The sequence below is a fragment of the Dromiciops gliroides genome, chromosome X, assembly GCF_019393635.1.
Source record: "Dromiciops gliroides isolate mDroGli1 chromosome X, mDroGli1.pri, whole genome shotgun sequence".
Taxonomy (NCBI): Eukaryota; Metazoa; Chordata; class Mammalia; order Microbiotheria; family Microbiotheriidae; genus Dromiciops; species Dromiciops gliroides.
The window spans coordinates 2,133,118-2,147,418 of NC_057867.1; the positions used below are offsets into that span (position 1 = coordinate 2,133,118).

At 42.3% G+C, this 14,301-nt stretch overlaps 1 pseudogene; it reads left to right on the forward strand.

The window, feature by feature from the left end:
- The first annotated feature begins 5,434 nt into the window (after positions 1-5,434).
- LOC122733514 lies at positions 5,435-14,054 on the forward strand (annotated as a pseudogene).
- Positions 14,055-14,301: the final 247 nt, after the last annotated feature.

Below are 14,301 nucleotides of genomic sequence, written 5' to 3' on the forward strand. Positions count from 1 at the left end.
GGTACATATGGAAGTGATGAAAATCTCTGCAGATTTGTTGATGGATGCTGCTGCCAATCACACTCATTCACATTCAGAGCATGGGTAAAATTGTCAGTGGCTCAGCAAAGCAGAATCCAAATCCTAACCCAAACCCAAGGTCATTAGTTTAGGAAGCAATGAGGGTTTATTGAGTTTGCCAGTGAGGGAGGAACAACAGGACAAAGCCTCTAGAGGCTTCAGCTTAAGTAGGAGGTGAATTGGGTGGGAAGTACCTCGGGATTGGATGGGGCTGTTGCTGTGGGGCTTACAGGGGAGGAAGAGGGGATGTACTATACCATGACCAGCCAGGCCTCTTCCTGGCCCAGTAAGAGGAAAGGCTCTTCTTCAGGTTAGCTCTTCTTAGAACCCTGCCCTAATAAATAGGACTGTCCTTTCTGCTTCACCAGTCAGGAAGGTCACAGACAAGGTTGGGGTTGCAATACAAACAGGGTCGGGGCAAACTAGAGGAACTACAGACAAAATGCTAGCCACAAGAACCATTTTATTACAGCTTTATCATAGTCCCATGGTTAAAAAAAAAGGAAGGGGCACAAGAAGCAGTTTGAAAAATCTCTTATAAGAATGAGGCAAGATAGATACAATTGGAATTCTTACTGAGCCAAAGGGGAACATGTAGATTTACACACCAAAGAGCTGATAGTAAGAGGGGAAGATCTCCATAGGAGAAACTTGTAAATTGATCAGTAAACATTAGGGGATACTGGAATTCACAGCTAGCCAGGAAATGCTAATCATGAGAAAATAAAACTGATCCAGAAATTCTTTTACCATCAGCGAGTTAATCACCTGGGCAAAATTTTGGGGGCGTTGAGCTAAATTTCAGCTGCTTATGTGGCTGTCTTTAAGAATAAAATGGGGGCAGCTAGGTGGCGCAGTGGATAAAGCACTGGCCATGGAGTCAGGAGTACCTGAGTTCAAATCCAGCCTCAGACACTTAACTCTTACTAGCTGTGTGACCCTGGGCAAGTCACTTAACCCCAATTGCCTCACTAAAAAAAGAATAAAATGGCTTGGGGGCAGCTAGGTGGTACAGTGGATAAGGCACTGGTCCTAGAGTCAGGAAGACCTGAGTTCAAATCTGTCCTCAGACACTTGACACTTCCTAGCTGTGTGACCCTGGGCAAGTCACTTAACCCTCATTGCCCTACCCCCCCCAAAACAAAAATAAAATGGCTGCACTAGAGCCAATAGAAAAGAAATGACAACTTCTCCACGAATGTGTCCTTGCCTGGGTAAACCTGAGACTGGCTTTCATCTCCCTGAGCACTTCTTTTAATTGGTGTTCCTTTCTTTGAATGTAGGTCCTGGGGACTTCTCTGGAAGTCCAATGGAGAGACGTCTACCCAAAAGAGAGGGAGGTGGAGTGTCCTGTGAGCGATCCTGTCTGTCCCCCATGACACTCAGTAGTCAATCTCTTTGCCACAACCTTCAATTACAGGGAAACTCAGGGCTTGATTTAGTTACTGAATCATCTCACGAAATGAAGTGCTTGTCCCTCAGTGAGATGTCAGTGAACAAGGCCATGGAGTCAGGGTTGGTGCTTTATGGAAGACCCTAGCTACACTAACAGCCCCAGTTGGGGCCCCAGGCTCTTGGCACCCCATCTGAGATCTATTTGTAATAAAGAATAGCACCACAGATTTCTATAATATCACTAAGGCCAGGAGAACTTACTCTGAAGCCATTCCTCCTGAGGGGGCAACAGAGAACAAGGCTGAGAAGATGTTCAAGAAGGTAGCTAGGATCTGAGAAAGGAAAGAGCCCAGTGGGAGGGGAGTCCTGATCTTGTGCTAAGCATTGGGAAGACAAGGAAAGTCCAAAACGGCTCCTGCTCTCAAGGAGCTCACATTCTATTTTGTTGTTGTTGTTGTTGGGGGTTTTTTATTTTTTGTTTTTTAGGAGCTCACATTCTAATGGAGAGATGAAGAAATTGAGAGGATCAGGACAGCAAATGGTGAATTGTAGGAATTGAGTGAACCCCACTGACTCCATCTGGGGACTCGGTTCTGGAGCTAGCCCTTTCTATTCAATTATGGGTTGAATCCACTTTCCGCTTTATGAAAAAACTTTATTCAATTGTGGGAATTGGGGAAAAACCTTATTGCATTGTTTGAACCTTTCCCTGCATGGCTGGGGAGCTGGACCACCCCTACGTGCTGCTTGGAGACCCTTAACCAAGGACCTCGGCTATGCTGACCAGAACCCAGTCAGATCCAAAGACTGATGGAAGGAGTTTTCTCACAGTTGTCCATCTCAGGCGACCCCTGTGTCTTTTCTGAAAACTGGCCCATCCTGATCAAGCAGTTATTGTTTCCATGATCCTTTGGTCATTCATAGACACTTGGAGGAAGTAGCACACCTCTTTTTCTGATTTGGGGAATTTATACCTATTTTCCCCCTCCCAACTTGGAAAATCCTTAATCTTTCCTCCAAGTAGAAATCAGATCACCCAATGTTGTATCCTGGTTAATTGTTTTCTTTTAATGAATTGGTCTTATTTGATGAATTGTTTTTAACGTATAAAAGTCTGTCTCCTCCTGTATTCAGGGTACAAGATGAAGCTGAGAAGACCTGGTCCCACTTTGTTGGGCAATTGCCATGCATTGCTTAATAAATCGCTATGCTTGGAAGCTTGAACCTTTGTTTCCTCAGTCATTTGATCTTTCACTCACCACAGAGACAACATGTATATGAATAAGTATGTACAAGATGCATGCTAAGTTTATGGAGCTTAAACCTTGGGGAAGGAAATAGCACCCAGGAGAACCAGAAAAGGCCTCCTAATGAAGGGGTAATTTGATTGTGTCATAAAGGAAGTCAGAGACTCAGAGGTTGAGATAAAGCCCCGCCAAAAAAAAAAATCTGTAGGCAAAGCCTCAAAGAAAAATACATCTTAGACACAAGGTTAACTAGAATTCTTTTTTTAAAAAATAAGGTTCTTGTTTGTTTGTTTTTTGTGGGGCAAGGGGGGTTAAGTGACTTGCCCAGGGTCACACAGCTAGTAAGTGTCAAGTATCTGGAGCCAGATTTGAACTCAGGTCCTCCTGAATCCAGGGCCGGTTCTTTATCCACTGTGCCACCTAGCTGCCCCCTAGAATTATTTAAGTAAATGAAGAAAGACATTAAAATTAGTTTAAAATGATACATGCATTATAATTGCAGAGAGAAATCTATTTCATGGGTCTTTAACCTTTCTTGTATCATAGACCACTTTGGTAGATCTAGTTAAGTGAATGGACCCCTTCACAGAATATTATTTTTAAATGCATGAAATAAAATACACAGGATTACAAAGGAAACCAATTATATTGAAATACAGTTTATATATATATATATATATATATATATATATATATATGTTTTTTGTTCTGAACAGAACTCTCTCAGAACAAAAAACATCAATAAACATATAGTATACTATATATGTATATTACCTAGTATATATTACATAGTACAGTTCTGAATATGTGTGTATATATATGCATTTATGTATATCCATTATGTGTGTGTGTGTGTATATATATATATATATATATATATACATATATTCACGGATGCCATATTAAGAACTTCCACTCTGGAGGAAAGAAAGGGAAAATAAATGAGAAGTCAGGAGAGAAAATTTGGAAGGAGAAATAAGAGGTACAAAACCTTACTGAAGTAATAGACTCTCTGAAAATTAGAATGGACAAAACAGAAGTTAAGGACTCCGTGAGAAAAGAAATATTTTTTTAAAAATCATAATAGTAGGGGGCAGCTAGGTGGCGCAGTGGATAAAGCACTGGCCCTGGATTCAGGAGGACCTGAGTTCAAATCCGGCCTCAGACACTTGACACTTACTAGCTGTGTGACCTTGGGCAAATCACTTAACCCTCATTTCCCCACAAAAATAAAAATTTTTTAAAAAGTCATAATAGTAGGGGAAAATAGAAGAAAAATGTTGGTATCTCCATACGAAAACAATAGACCTGGAAAAGAAGACAGTAAGCAAAAATGTAGACTACCTCAAAGCCATGATCAAAAAATGGAGCCTGGATAGCATATTTTTGGGGGGAGTAGGGCAGTGAGGGTTAAGTGACTTGCTCAGGGTCACACAGCTAGGAAGTGTCAAGTGTCTGAGGCCGGATTTGAACTCAGGTCCTCCTGAATCTAGGGCCAGTGCTCTATCCACTGCGCCATCTAGCTGCCCCAGTAGCATATTTTTTTTTTAAATCATGAATGAAATTGCCCAGATCTATTAGGACCACAGGGCAAAGAAATCGAGGATATGAATGTGAAAACTAGGAACATTACAGTCCAATTCTAGAGCTTCCATATACACACAAACACATACATACATGCATACACACACACTACAAGCAGCTGGTAATAAAGAGTTCAGATACCTAGTCAGTATCACACAAGATTTGGCAGTTAAAGGAGAGAAGAGCTTGTAATATAATAGTCCCAAAGTCAAAGGATATAGGTTCATAATCAAGAATAACTTATCCAGCAAAATTGAGTACTACTAAGGAAAATGGTTTTTTAATTATAGAGCACTTCCAAGCCTTCCTGATAAAAAAGACCAAAGATGAGTAGAAACTTTGAAGTCAAAACAGAAAAATTAAAAGAAACATTAAAAATATAAATACAAGTGAGAAATTTAAAAAGATTATACAAGGATCAAGTGTTTATATTTTAATGGGGAGATGATATTTGTCACCTTAGAACCCTAATGTTATCAAAGGTCATCAAGGAAGTTAAACAAGGTCCAGGTCATGCCAGTAGCTTTGCTATATTTTGATTATCTTTTTTTTTGTGAGATAATTGGGGTTAAGTGACTTGCCCAGGGTCACACAGCTAGTAAGTGTCAAGTGTCTGAGACCGGATTTGAACTCAGGTCCTCCTGAATCCAGGGCCAGTTCTTTATCCACTGAGCCACCTAGCTTCCTCTATTTTGATTATCTTAATAGAAGAAAGGAAAGGGATGGGGAAAAGAATATTCTAGTAAAGAAAGGAAGATGAAAAATGAGGGAATTTACTATCTCATCTAATTCAGGTAAACAAGTAGATCATACAAAACAAAGATTTGGGAGACCAGGACTCACTTGAACTTCAATTTCACCTAAACAAGTCAAAGGAAGGTAGAACACATGCACACAAAGAAATTGGTGTAAATGAGGCAGAACCAAGATGGTGGAATACCAGAAAGCAAGCAAGAAATGGAAAAATATCACAGGGTATCATTTTTCTATCCCACGTTGGCATAGGGAGACACAGAGACAAGTCTGCAGACAAACTTGGGCTCTGTCTGAGCAGGAACATTAGAGCACAGGAATAGATTATGCATGAGGACAAAAAGAGACCTCAGGGACTGGTGCAATTGGTAGCTCTGCTGTTCAGTACAAGTACCATGTCGTAAGTCCTAGGTGAACTGAGGAGGGGACCTGAACCTAGGGATGACATTCTAGGGTGAGGAACATTCAGTCATGAGACCTAAACTATGGGAGAAGGGAGTAAGTTTAGAAGAAGCTGTGTGGCTCTGACCCCAGAAGAACAGGTTCTCCGTTCAGGTTCTATTCCAGTCTGAAGCCTGCAGAAGAATAATCAGGGCAGGAATTCCAGATCTAAGGGAACCCTACAGCTCTGTTATTTTGAACCTGCAGAGATTTCCAGTTGGCTGATAGTGTCTGACACCGGAAAAGTGTGAAGGGTTTCTGAACCTGTTGCCCAGACCCAAACCCACTTTAGGAACTCAAAAAGCTCAGACCAAGGGGGAAGTGATCAAATTTTGCCCTGTATCACATCACTTTGGAAGGACTGAAAGCTTACAGGTCCTCAACTTGAGATGTCCCCGAGGTCTTGTAATAACATAGCCCCAAGAAATTAACAGCAGAACTAGCCCAGTTCCCTGCAGAAACATTTAGAGACTGGCCTTAACATGAAGTCTGAAATGAGGATTTAGGCTGGAAGAATGAGGAAACAAAAAATAATCCTACAATAAAAAGCTCTTATAGTGACTGGGACCTTTAAGACACAAAATGAAAAGAAGAGAATGGCTCCAAAAACATCTACAAACAAAACCTCAAAAACAAAAACACAGTTTGAGTACAAATTCAACCTGAATTCATGGAAGAGATGAGTTAAAAAGAAGAGTTCAGGGCAGCTAGGTGGTACAGTGGAGAGTACCAGATCTGGAGTCAGAAAGACTGATCTTCATGAGTTCAAATTTGGCCTCAGACACTTATTAGCTATGTGGCCCTGAGCAAGTCACTTCATCCTGTTTCCCCCAGTTTCAACAAGAAAAACAGTTCAAGTGTTTTTTTTTAAATAAATGAAATAAGCATGCCAAGGGGAAATTTAGAAAAGAAAGAAGAGATATAAAAGAAAGAATTGGAAATGGAATTAATAGCTTGGCACAAGAGGCACAAAAACTTTCCCAATCAATAAACTACTTGAAAATTATCATGGACCAAATAGAAGCTAATGATTCCACGAGACAACAAGAAATATTAAAACAGAGTCAATAGAGTGAAAAACATAGAAGAAAATTTAAAGTCTCAGCAAAAACAACTGACCTGGAAAACATAAAAAATGGATAATTTAAGAATCAAGGTAAATTATGAACTTAAAACCTATCATCAAAAATATAATCCAGACAACATATTTCAAGAAATCATAGAAGAAAATTCTCCATGTCTCTTAGAACCATAGAGCAAAGTGGAAATAGAAAGAATCCATAGTCAATTCCTAAAAGAAATGGTAAGATGGATACTCTCAGTAACAGTATAGTCAAAATCCAGAACTTCCATGTCAAAGAAAAAATACTGCAAGCAACCAAAAAAAGATAGTTCAAGTACAGAAGAACTTCACTTAGGATCATATACAATTTAGTAGCCATCACTATAAAGGAGCAAAGAACTTGGAATACAGTATTGCAGAAGGCAAAGGCTTACAACCAAGAACAACTTACCCAACAAAATTGTATATAATCATGGGGAGGGGATGGATATTTAATGAAATAGAAGACTTCTAAGCATTCCTGATTTTATAAAAACATAGCTACCTAGATATTTTGAAGTTCAAATACAGGAGTCAGGAGAAACATAAAAAGATAAACATGTACAAACAATCGTAAGGAGTAAACAAGGATAAACTGCTTATATTCTGATATGGGGAAATAATACATGTGTCTGTCTCCTCTGATGCCTATCCTCAGGGGTCATAAAGGGTGTCTAATCAGATGGAAGATCTAATAGTAGTTCTAATATGGCTTGATCTTAAAAGAAGAGTGGGAAGGGAGGAGAAAAGGAATAGAAAAGAAAGAAAGGTTAGGGAGAATTATCAATAGAATGCTGGGCCTGGAGTTAGGAAGACCTGAGTTCAAATATTCCCTCAGACACTTACTGTGTGACTCTGGACAAGTCACTTAACTTCTGTGTGCCTCAGTTTTCCTCAACTGTAAAATGAGTATAACAACAGCACCTACCTTCCAGGGTTGTAGTGAGGATCAAATGAGATAATATTTGTAAAATGCTTAACTCAATACTTAGCACATAATAGGATCTTAATAAATGCATGTTTCATCCCTTTACTTGCTTCCTTTGATCTCTTTTCCAGGTCAGTTGTTTTTGCTATCACATACTTTACATTTTATTCTATTTTTTCAGTCTTTTGACTTTATTTTAATATTTCTTGTGGTCTCATGGAGCCACTGGTTTTTATTTGGTCCATTCTGATTTTCAGGGAGTTTTTTTGCTTCGAAAAGGTTTTTTATCTGTTATGCCAAGTTGTTCATTCCATTTCCAATTCCTTCTCCCATAGCTCTCTCTTATTTTCTACTTTTCTTCTAGCACTGATTTCATTAATAAAAATATTTTAAACTCTTAAAAAATTATTGCTTCATCTATTCTAAATTCTAGTTGAATTTGTGCCCTAGGTGTGTTTTTCTTTGAAGCTTTACATGTCAATATTTGGAATAATTTACTTTTCAGTTTGTATCAGTTTGTATCATTCTTCCAGCCCACTTCCTGACTTTAGACTTAATGTTAGGGCCAGGCTCTACACACTTCTGGAGGGAATGTCTAGACTGGTGCTGTTGCTGTTTTATTGGTATCATTGATTATTTTGCTATTCTGTGATCTCATGGAAAGCTTAGACTAGGGATCTGCAAGCTTTCACTGTTCCCAAAATGTTCTGATCTAGAGCAGAGTCTGATCACTGCTTCCCTTGTCTGACTGAGCTCTACAGGTTCCTGAAGTGGGTTTGGATCTGATCAGCAGTATAATCCTGTCACCTAGGAAACTCTGCTGGTTCAGAATAAAAGAATTGTAGACTTCCCTTTGGTCTGAGATCCCTGTCCTGTTATTCCTCTGCAGGCTTCACATTGGTCTCTGAGTTAGAACTGAAACCTTGCTAAGTACACAAACTCCTCCCCCCCCCCACTTGTTCCTTTCTTAGTCCACATTGTATCTGTGACCCAGTTCTGGGTAGTGAGTGATAGACCTGCCAGTTTGACCCGTTCTTGCACTCTGCAAGAGGTCATGCTGCTCTTTGTGGTTTGGGGACTTCCTCTTGCCCTGGTGCAAAGGCTCTTGGAGTACTTCAGGCAGCTAGCTATTGGCCCAATTCATTCTTCAGTGTCTACAAGTGTCTCTCTCTGATTCTCCATATGCTGATCTGTGCTGTAAAAATGACTCACTGTGACTTGTTCTTGGATTTCTCAATCAGGATTTGGTCGGGTGCATTTTGTAAACCTGTCTGGAGGAATTTAGTGAGGGAGGTAGGGCAGCTCACCATACTTCTTCCTGCTACTCCACCACCTTGACTCCACCTTGACAATCTCTTACTACTATTTACTGGCTCCTTCCCAGGTGTCTACAAACCTGCCCAAGTCTCTCTCATCTTTACCAAGAAGAAAAGCCTGGTAACTGAACATGCTTCAACACCCTTTCTAGCTATCATTTTCTGTGTCTCCTCTCTTAGTCAATTGTTTAAAAGATGGCTATTTTTACTCTGTGTTTTCACTTCCTTTCCTCCCATTTGCTTTATCTTTTATAGTTACTTATGCTTGATTTGGTATTGAATTAATATGACAAAGACATTTTCAACTACTGATATGCAAAATTGACTAGATAAGGCCTTCTAGGAAACTTATGCATAGAGATATGCTGTTGCTGTTCATTTTTCAGTTGTGTCTGACTCTTCATGGCCCCATTTGGGGTTTTCTTGACAAAGATACTGAAGTAGCCGGTCATTTCCCTTTCCAGGTCATTTTACAGATGAGGAAACTGAGGCAAACAGGGCAAAGTGACTTGCCCAGGGTCACCCAGCTAGAAAGTGGCTGAGGCCAAATTGGAATTCAGGAAGATGAGTCTTCCTGACTCCAGGGCCAACTAGCTGCTCAGAGATACGCTGTGGACTCTTGATAGAATGGAGCACAGGTATAACCCATCAGCAGAAACCTCAGTGTATGGGCTTGGGGGCTTGGGGGCTTGGGGACTTTTGGTTTGTCAAGAAAGCAGTCCTCTCATAAAAATGAGTCTGGCCATTCATCTGGACAGAGGGACAATAGGCAACGTACCTGAGGTAGGCAGTGACCCCAGAGCCATTAGAGCCCCCTTAGGTCTTTTTTTTTTTTTTTTTGGTGAGGCAATTGGGATTAAGTGACTTGCCTAGGGTCACACAGCTAGTTAAGTGTTAAGTGTCTGAGGCTGGATTTGAACTCAGGTCCTCCTGAATCCAGGGCTGGTGCTCTATCCACTGCGCCACCTAGCTGCCCCACCCCCTTAGGTCTTAACCACTTACTGAGTCTTCCAGACAAGGAGCATGCAGAGTGAGGATTCAGACCGAAGGGGTCAGCATCAACCATGTTGAACCTGCCCTTTCTGCTTCCAGGCTCTCCCCACCCTGGGCCAGGCTCCACACAGCTACCAAAGGGATTTCCCTAAAGGCTGGTGGTGCAGCTAGCTCCCTCAATAAACCACAATGGCTCCTTATCACCTCCAGGATCCAAGCCAAACCCCTCGGTCATTTCAGAGCCTTCACAGCCTGGCAGCAACCTACATTGACAGCCTTTTACCGGTGACTCCCCTTCGGCCGCTCTAGGGCCCAGCTAACCTGGCCTTCTCCCCATTCCTGGTACACAAGCCTCTACATCCCGTCCCCATGCCTTTCCACTGGCGTCCCCCAGGTCTGTAACGTCCTGCCTCCTCACTTAGTTTTCTTCAAGATCCAAGGTCGGGGCAGCTAGGTGGCGCAGTGGATAGAGCACCAACCCTGGAGTCAGGAGTACCTGAGTTCAAATCCGCCCTCAGACACTTAACACTTACTAGCTGTGTGACCCTGGGCAAGTCACTTAACCCCAATTGCCTCACTAAAAAAAAAAAAAGATAAGCCAGTTTAAAAAGAAAAAAAGATCCAAGGTCCCCTTCCCCACCAGCCGAATCTAGCAGCTACTAGCTGTGCTGATACAGGACAGTGTTAGAAAATTGACCTCAAAGCCTCGCTTCAAGTCTCACCTATGGCACACACTAGCCGTGTGATCCTGGATAACTTACTCGCCCTCTCAGAAGACTCGAGTTGCAGAGAAAGTGCCAATCTACATTGAGAGAGGGAGCTCCTTCCTTGCTGGACGCTCCCTATGCTGGACCATTGTTCTCGTCTCTAGCCCTATCTCTGTCCTCCATATATCCATGCTGTCTCCCCAAAAAGAATGTGGACTTCTGGATTACAAGTATCATTTCCTTTTTTCTCTGTATCCCAGCACCTAGCCTGTGCATAGTAGGGGCTTAATAAATGCTTGGTAGTTAATTGGTTAGAAGATGCTCGCCATGGATGGGTTCCCTTAACAAGGAAATACTTTCATATTGTAGAAACCTCACACTGTCATCTTCTTCTTAGAGCCTTACCCTCTGTTGGGGAAGGGTGTGATTCCCATCTAGACAGGACAGGAGTCCTTTGTGCCTCTTTCAGCACCGGGAATACACTGCAAGACCAGTGGATCCCTTTAATGCCTTAAGAGGCTGCTATGAAGCCATTTAGCCACAAGGGGTAGCAAAGCCCCACGTCAGAGAAAACTGGACACACCAGTTCATCAGTGTCCTTCTGAAACCCAGAACTGAACACAATCCTCCATGTGGAGATGGTCACGGCAGAGTACAGTGGGACTATCACCTCATTCTTCCTGGAACCACGCTTCTATTAATGTAGCCCAAGATAACATTCACTTTTTTGGCTGCCATATCATAGTGTTGGCATTTATTGGACTGGCAGTCTATTAAAAGCCTCAGATAGTTTTCATTTTAAAAAATGCTGTATAGTCATGTTTGCCCCCCATGTTGTGCTTGTGAAGTTGGTTTTCTTTGTACCTAAATGTAAGACTTTACCTTTGTCCCTATTGAATTTCATCTGCTTAGATTCAGCCTAAGATTCTTAGCCTGGCAAGACCTTTTCTGGATCTCACTTTTATTATTCCTCCCAGATTTGGGCAAAAAACTTGCAGATTTGATAAACATGTACCTTTGCCCAAGTCATTGATAAGGATATGAAATAGCACAAAGCCAAGTACAGATCCCTGGAGTAGTCTGCTGGAGACCCATTGACACGGAATCATATCTCTTTGAGCCCAGCCATCCAATCAGTTCTGAATTCATCTAATTCTGTGTCTAGTCTACATCCTGCCCTCATCTTCTCCACAAAAATACTCTCAGATAATCAACTGGGAAAGACTTAGCTACTCTAATCAATATAATGACCCAAGACAGTTCCAAAGAACCCATGATGAAAAATGCTACCCACCTCCAGAAAGAGAACTGGTGAACTCTGAATGCAGATTGAAGCAGCCTTTTTTCACTTTCTTTATTTTTCTTGCCTTTTTTGCAACACGGCTAATATGGAAATATGTTTTGCATGACTTCACATGTATAATTAATATCATATTGCTTGCCTTCTCAGTGGGTGGAGGGGGGCCTGAAGAGAAGGAGAGAGTTTGGAACTCAACATTGTTAAAAAGAATTAAAAAGAAAGGAAAGAAAAAATGTGCGAGTTAGGGCCAGGGTTGGAGGGAGCAGACCTGAGGCCAGGCCAGACAGCAGCCTGGAGTCCATGTGAGCCTAGCTGAGGTTATAGGCACAGGGTAGGCTTCATTTTACAGTCCTAGATCTCTCAGCTCCCTGAGTTGCCAAAGTTGCCAGATCCAAGGAGACTTAAGCATGCACTTCACCTGGAATCAGGAGGACAAGCTCCAAGTCAGCTTGCCAAGAGGGAGTCAGAGGGTGGTATTTGTGATAGTGATGAAACCTTAAGCCCTGGCTCCCAAGAGACAAACAGCCACAAGTATTTCATATCACCTTTTTGGGAAACTTTGACTCAGCTAACTGGCCCCACTGCCTGGACATCAGCCAACATGAGGTGTTTATCAAAGCCTAAAAAGTCCCCATCCCAAATTACCAAGGGCTTCTGGGCCACAAGGCTTTGGGCATCAAGTGGGCAGGGCTCTGTAATACTATTAGAGGAAAGAACTCTGGTCTTTTATGAGTTGCACATGACCAGCTGAAGCTCTATATGGTAGTTGATCTTAGTAAAGCCTTATGGCCCCACCAGAGAAAAGCTGTCAAATTCCTCTGGGACCGCATCACTAGTTGGTGCATCTCTGGAAGTCTTGGCTATATCAGGGAAGACAAAATGGGCCTAGGTAAGACCCTGCAGCACATCACTCTGATGCAGATGCCCTTGAACTAGAGTTCTGATGGCAAGCTGGTGGTGGTTTTGCCCTCAAGTCTGGTGAAGAACTGGAACAATAAAGTACCCAAGTGACTGAGAGGAAGGCTCTACCCCATCACCATTATTGAAGGATTAAAGGAGAAGACTGTTGATTAAAAACGAGTTGAGGGGGTGGCTAGGTGGCGCAGTGGATAAAGCACCAGCCCTGGATTCAGGAGTACCTGAGTTCAAATCCAGCCTCAGACACTTGACACTTACTAGCTGTGTGACCCTGGGCAAGTCACTTAACCCCCATAGCCCTGCACAAAAAAACCCAAAACAAAACAAAACAAAACAAAAAAAAACGAGTTGACTTGGGGGCAGCTAGGTGGCGCGGTGGATAGAGCACAGGCCCTGGAGTCAGGAGTACCTGAGTTCAAATATGGCCTCAGACACTTAACACTTACTAGCTGCTTGACCCTGGGCAAGTCATTTATCCCCAAATGCCTCACTTAAAAAATGAATTTAAAAAAAAAACGAGTTGACTTCATAAGCCATCAGGGCTCCATCTCCCATCCTCATCATTTCCTATGAGATGTTTCGCTTCTGTGGTGGAAGGGAAGTGTGAGTGTGACCATCTGTAATAAGGGACAGAGACTCAAGATCTCAAACAACCAGACTTACCAGGTCCTGAGCATCTTAAACATTAACTGACAAGGACTCACTGGGAGGATCTCAATGCAGTACTTCCATTTGGTGTACTTTGTGAATCTGGGCATCCCTAGGACAGCCTAGGAATTCACAAAGCACTTTGAGCTGATGATTTGAAGGGCCAGAGGTGCCAATCCAAGCAAAGCAGCTGGTCAGACGTATGAGGAGCAGCTGGGAGAGCTTGTCAACATTGGAAACAGGTGCCTGGTTTAGAGAACCTTGGACATCTTCTCCTGTACCTGCTGTGAAAATGGAGCAGGTGGTCTATTGCAGGTTGTCTCCTTTGCAGGTTGAATTGTACAAATGATTTCGCAAAGAAGCCAAACTTGTCTTGTCTTCCAGCAAGTCACGGAAGAAGCTGTGTCACCCCCGAAGTTTGATCTAAGGGAAGCGTATGGAAAAGGATGAAGGTGTTCCAGGAGCCTCGGATTTATTCTCCGCCTCCACCCACCCCCCACCCCCAGCCCCACGAAGTTTCAAGTCCGTGGAGCTGCAGCTGTCAGGGTTACTGTTGGTTCTGTGTGATCCAAAGGACCAGCAGTGATAAGGTCTCCTTGGATCTGTTTGAGATGCTCTTTCATTTGTTTGGCTGGATGGCACCTTGTCCTTCAAAAAACTAAGCTGTGGGAGAGGCAGTCGAGATGGTGGAATGGAAGAAGCAGAACAGTCTAGTTCCCTACAGTCTAGTTCTCCAACACAAAGATTTAGAAAATGAACTAGACTAAATTCTGATTGGAAAAACGAAGAAAAAGTCAGAGAGAGTCATTTTTCTAGATCAGGGTGGCTTAGAGAGACAGGCAGACAGGTCTTTAGACACTGGGAATCGGGTCTGGCCAGAGCATTTTGACACCCAGGGATTTCAAGAGG